The following is a 6,080-nucleotide window of genomic DNA, read 5'->3' as shown; positions in this document are numbered from 1 at the left end:
AGTTGTCTCTCTCATGAGACAGCAGCACTATTTTATTTTGAATTGTACAACTTAATCATCATTTCTTCTATAATAAACTTCTGTTTTCTTGTTAATAGCAAATCAGCAGCATTGTGTACTAGCGTTTTAACTGAGACAGCACTTTGTTAAAAACAAAACTAGTGAAAGTATGATTTTTCAAGGCAGTTTCCGGACAGGGATCTGATTCATCCAGCAACATCATCAGCTGGGATCAGATGAATTTCAACACATTTCTATTGTGAACTATAGTAAAATTGCAAATTCTATTTCATAAATGCATATATTTCTCTTTTCAGAAATTTCAATTTGAAAGATGTCCCATCCATAGGAACCAGTAAATTAACTACATAATTTGCTTCAGTCTATAAAAAAAAAAGACATTAATTGTGTAAAATTCACCACATACTTGTAATTGTTGCCTGTCTTGAATAAGTTGTTTTTTCCTTGACCATGACATGTGTAGATTATGAGGTGTTGAATCTGAAAATCTCTCTTCTACGGTATGCAGTAAATTACCTGGATTGCTAAACATACATTAACAAAAGGTTACAAACTATTGTATATCCTTTGCACATGAAACACCAGCACACCCAAAATATTAAAGGTTCTTATATTAAAAAACTGGATTTCTATTCAAGACCAGTGCTATTAGTTATTAACAGACTGCTTTAGCTAATGCCTTGTACACAGTTTTAGCAGATTTCACTAAAAAAGCTCGACAAAACATGAGAGGCACTTCACCAGGAAAAGGGTAAGTTAAACCAGATCATGTCTTAAGTTTGTACTTATAGCAGAGGACATATGTAAGCTTTAAACTTAACATGCATATTAATTTATATATTTCAAGCTGTTGTCAACAGATATTCTTAGTCCAGGATAAGAACAGAATGAGAACAGTTTTAAGAACAAACATTTTGATTTATTAAAATTTAAATCAGGGCTAAATCAAACATTTTGATTTATTAAAATTTAATCAGGGCTAATCAGCAAGTCAAGATTGAAGTAAAAATAGAATTCTGTTGTCAAATTTTGCTAAAGAAAAACTGTGGGTTGAACAAGCTAGAAGTTAGATGAGAATTCAAAATACAGGGAGAATAACAAAATTTAGATGAGCAATTTTCATATAAATACAGCTAGGGTTATACTAGCACACACATATTTTAGGCTCCTACTCTGAGAAAGGATGTTCTTACTATTGAAGGAATCTGACGAAGGTTCATCAGACTGATTCTTGGGATGGCAGGACTGACATATGAGGAAAGACTGGATCAACTAGGCTTATACCTGCCGGAATTTAGAAGAATTAGAGGGGATTTCATAGAAACTATAAAATCATGAGGGGGCTGGACAGGCTGGATCTGAAATGAATGTTCCTGATTTTGGGAAAGTCCAGAATTAGGGCCCACAGTCTAAGAATAAGGAGTATGAGATGAGGAAGAATTTCTTCAGAGTTGTGAAACTCTTTCCCACAAGAAGTTATTGGGACAAGTTCATTAGATATATTCAAGGAGGAGCTGGATGTTGGGGATCAAGGGGTGTAGAGAGAAAGCAAAAATAGGATACAGCCATGATCATAGAAGGGCCTGCTCCTGCACTTATTCTCTTTGTTTCTACATTTCTATATTGCACTGTTAAAAACCAAGTTATTCTAAAATATTGACAGAGATGCTCTTTGTAATTGGTGTCACTGGAGAAACTCAGAAATGGAGTATCCATCTTTGGATCCCAACAGTGGTAATAAAATATATATGTAAAAGAAAATCTAAGATATGTCTGGTATAATGAAAATTTTCTGTAAACATTTCTATTTAAAAATCAAAATGACTTTGTTCCTTTACATAAAATGGTATTTCTTTCAATTTTCATTTATAATCTGCTAATAGAATAATGCACATACTTATAATGCTCAGCAACTTGTGCTTGAAGTTCAATTTCTTGCACAAATCTTGCAATACAAGGATGGGAGGAAGGTAGCTGGAACTTTAAGGAATTCTCTCTTTTCAACTCAGCTAATTTCTTGTTGAACTGGTCAGCTAAAATAAAACCAAATTATTATTTCAAATTTGATGAGACAATTGCTATTCTTCATAAATGACAATTACGTCTACATACAACACTAAAAAGGTGAGATTTGATCAAAAAAAGGCATGCTGTTGAAGCTTTTCATTATGCATTCACTCATCAGAACAGGTAGAAGAATTTTGAATGTCAAAGGGAACAACAATTTTTACTGCAAACTCTGATTGGCTGAGGCACTTCTATGGACAGAGCACAAGGGAACAGTTGACTCATATGCATTTGTTTAATGCTTAGGCATGTTTTTTTTCTGCTTGCAGAACAGAACAAGACTGCATATGGATATATGTAGTTCTGACAAGTCTAAGTAAACTACATAGTGAGCCCCAAGTAATAGTTTAGATGGATATGGGCCAAGTATTGGCAAATAGGATTAGATTAATTTATGATAAATGGCCAGCATGGATGAGTTGGACCGAAGGGTCTGTTTCCGTGCTATACATCCCTATGACTCTATAAATTAAATGGTTCAGCTGGGTGTAAAAAAAAATGTACAGGAAAAAGTTAACAACTGGATCTTACTCTAAGCATCCAAGTGAAACAAGCCAACAGTATTTGTAAATTACACGTGATTGTCCAGCTTACAATTTTGTAACAATAGAGGACTTCAACTTATTTAATGTTAAGCAAAATGGTCAAATGAGTATAATAGCATAAGCTAACAGTAAATGTGGCATAAAGCCACATGTAATGTAGCAGACTCCACTGGCAAAATTCACATCTAAAATGAGCTGCAGCAACAAACAGGAAGATAGACATAATTCAGATGTGACAGAATTTTTCAGGACTGGTAATCATAATCTAACCAAATTTTCGATCTGGTAAACAAAGCTAGTTAAGACCTGAAAAACATTTCAAGAAAATAAACACAGACAGAAATTGATGTATAGGTAAAGACATAACAGAAAGCCTTAACTTCCTTTCATTAGAGGTTAACATCAACAATTTCGTTTGTGGGGTATCATAAGCACCAGTTCACCATCATAGATCAGTTTCATATTAGCATGCTAGAACACAACTTCTGGTCTTAACCATTTGAAGGAAATTCAGCTCACATTGTCAAAGGATGTAAAGTTCTTTGACTATCATCAGATTTCAGAGCAATTCTCTTAGCTATGAGAAAATTCAACATGAACTTACCTTTCTCATAATCATCTTCCCATACAGCCTTCTTCTGAAGTTTCTTCAGTTTTAAGATCAAAGACTGATGCTACAGATCGAAACAGAAAAGGTCACACGGTAAAAGCAAAAAAAAAAGCATACTCAAAAGCCAACATCCAGGCACTTTTTCAAAATGAATTCTTTGGGAATAATGAAGCTTACTATAACCAAAATTCAAGCTGTATCAAATTCTGTAGATTTTCCCTACTTAAAAGGTTTGGTTTGTGCAATACTATATTTGCTTCTTGAAGCAAACTGACATTCAATAAATGTCAATATTGAATTATTCCAATTCAATAATCTGGAACCAAAGTAGGGATCGCAAAATGAAATTTTGGTATCATGAGGTCCAGGGCAAGAATGTCTGCTTTGGAAGCCTAACTAAGTTACAACAGCTGCACCACGCCTATAACAGACTGGCCCACACATTCACTGACCCTCCCACTCATCATCTCACAAGCCTCAGAGGGGTCTGAATAATTTTCAAGCTTTCCAATGGGGTGACAGTGGGAAAAATATTTTGGAAGCACTGATTTATGCAGTCATAAAGGTTCATGACATATTTATTTGGAAACTGGTGTTCAGAAGTGGAGATAACCATGTAGCTTTAGGTTTGATTTATACTTCTATGTTATGGATGTTAAGAAGGATGATTTAGTTTCATTTGAATCCTGTGAATGGTGGTGGATTATCTAAAAGTTTGTTGTTGTGCATTTGGATGAATATTTTTTAAGAAACTCTTCAGATGAATAGATCAGTACTTTGTGTATCCCATGACCCAGTAAGACAAAAACAGACAGTTTGCCTTTAGAGGGAGAACCATCCAGAAGAAGTGTATGTGTCTACGTGTAGTTTTCTTTCAGGAGAAAGAGGCCCTGAGAAGCGCCACAAACAGAACAATGTGGAATAGAAGTTTAAGGAATGCATGTTAGAAACAAGTGAACTGTGTCAGCAGTTTAAGGCTCTTACAAACAGACGTTAACTATAGAATCAGGAGGATGCAGACGTTTTCTGGAAAGAAACAGCCATATCAAATAAACAAGGAACTTTATGGTGGAAACAAAGTGACACTCCATTCTCCATGAAGGATCTGTAAGGTTAATGTTGAGCCTAAAAAGGTTGAACCTTTATTGCTGATAATTGCAATAAGACTGTTTCAAATAATTCTTACATCGTGTAGAGTATTTTCCTTTTCTTGTAACAAACTTTGATTTCTTTTGTAAAATGTACACTGGCAGCCTCTTTGAATATGTTAAGTGACTAACTACCATGGTTACTCAATTACAAAAATAAAACTTACGTTCTATCCTATAAAGCCAGGTTTCACACTGGGATCGGACTTATCCAGTCTTACTGGCATTTGGGATCATACCAGCATACAAACAGATAGATATGCACCAAACATAATAAAATCTTGAACAGATTTGTAATTTTTTACACATTGCACATACATAAAACATTCCTTCCCTTAGTGCCATGCTAAATGTTGACTATTCCAGCTAATCACTTTGTACTACCTGACATTATTCCATGAGATGTTGTTGCAAAAATAAGATTTTTATTGGGTTGTTGCTGGAACTCAGTTTAGATGGAAATTGTAAGTTCTGCCTCTTTGTATTTCACTATGCTGATTACTGATCCAAAGGCCCACAGAGCCACCCCACATTTTGCCACTACTCTCAGAAATTTAAGGCAAAATTCATATAACCAACCAAAAGTTCTCGTTTAAAAAATCATAGCAAGAATCCAGAAATGTTTGTTTTTACTAAGGTCATTGGATAGCTTCACTGATGGTCCGAAATAGATACAGTTCAACTCTAAGACTGTGAGTAACCAGTGGTCACTCAATCTTTGATCATTGAATCTGCAAGTTGAAACAACAACTATTTGTTTACTTAAATATTCCTGCCTATATTTGAACTTTCTTCAGTGAAAAGAAGGGAAATTTTAGTTGAGCAGATAGGCTGGTTTTAGAAAACAGTGTCAAACACTTTAGAAAATTCTGGGAGGATTACCAATTTAAGTAACATTAGTGTTGTAAAATTGTTTCTTAGTGGAATGACAGTCTGTACAAATTTTGTTTCAGAACTTAACACTCCATTTATACCATAAGACCATAAAAAATAAGAACTGCAGTAGGTCATTCATGAACGTTAGCTATTTCAAATACAGTGAGAACACTAGCCTTGAACATCATCCTGTTTTCAAGCAGACAATCTTGAAGAATCTGTTCATACTTCCTCAAAAAGGAGTTACATTTTTGATCAAAGGCAGTGACGTTGCTCTCATACCCTGAAGTTACAGATGAATTTGAAGAATCATCAGAATAATCAACGGAACGCAGAAATGGAAAGTCTACGTCTAATAAGAGAGAGTCATAATTCTGAGAACTGCCTTTTGATTGTGTGTTTATGGCACATTTAATGTCAACACTTTGAGAAAAATGTGAACAAGGAGGCTCAACAGTATCCCTTAAAGGTTTGGAGTACAATTGCTTTGTTGCTAAAGTACTAACTTGACACAAACTTAAATGTGGCTGAGCTTGGGGAAACTGTAAATTTGAAACAAATCCATTCTGCTGCAGTTCATCTTTACTGTTAGCATTAATGCTACGATAATTCAATGACATTTGGATAAAACTGAAGCTGGAAATGAAGGCATTACTCGAACATATTTCTTCGTCTGTGTTCCAAAGCTGCAGTTTTTTAACATTTTCATTATCTACTTGTTTCTTTGGACTAGCAATAACTTGTGGCTTATTTACAGCATTACTGTTATCCCTTCCACTCTGTGTAAGGCAAGCATCTTGCTTCTGGAGAGAA

The 6,080-nt window shown here is 34.8% G+C and overlaps 1 long non-coding RNA gene across 1 annotated transcript; it reads right to left on the bottom strand.

Annotated features, from left to right (window-relative positions):
• Window positions 1-462: 462 nt before the first annotated feature.
• LOC132807250 (uncharacterized) lies at window positions 463-3,284 on the bottom strand. Its single transcript, XR_009641939.1, has 3 exons — window positions 3,238-3,284; window positions 1,919-2,054; window positions 463-545 (listed from the first exon to the last, which is right to left on the bottom strand). It is a non-coding gene; the product is annotated as an uncharacterized LOC132807250 (long non-coding RNA).
• Window positions 3,285-6,080: the final 2,796 nt, after the last annotated feature.

This window comes from Hemiscyllium ocellatum, chromosome 3 (genome assembly GCF_020745735.1).
Source record: "Hemiscyllium ocellatum isolate sHemOce1 chromosome 3, sHemOce1.pat.X.cur, whole genome shotgun sequence".
Classification (NCBI taxonomy): Eukaryota; Metazoa; Chordata; class Chondrichthyes; order Orectolobiformes; family Hemiscylliidae; genus Hemiscyllium; species Hemiscyllium ocellatum.
Note: the sequence above shows the minus strand (reverse complement) of the source record. Positions and strands in the feature narration are given on the sequence as shown.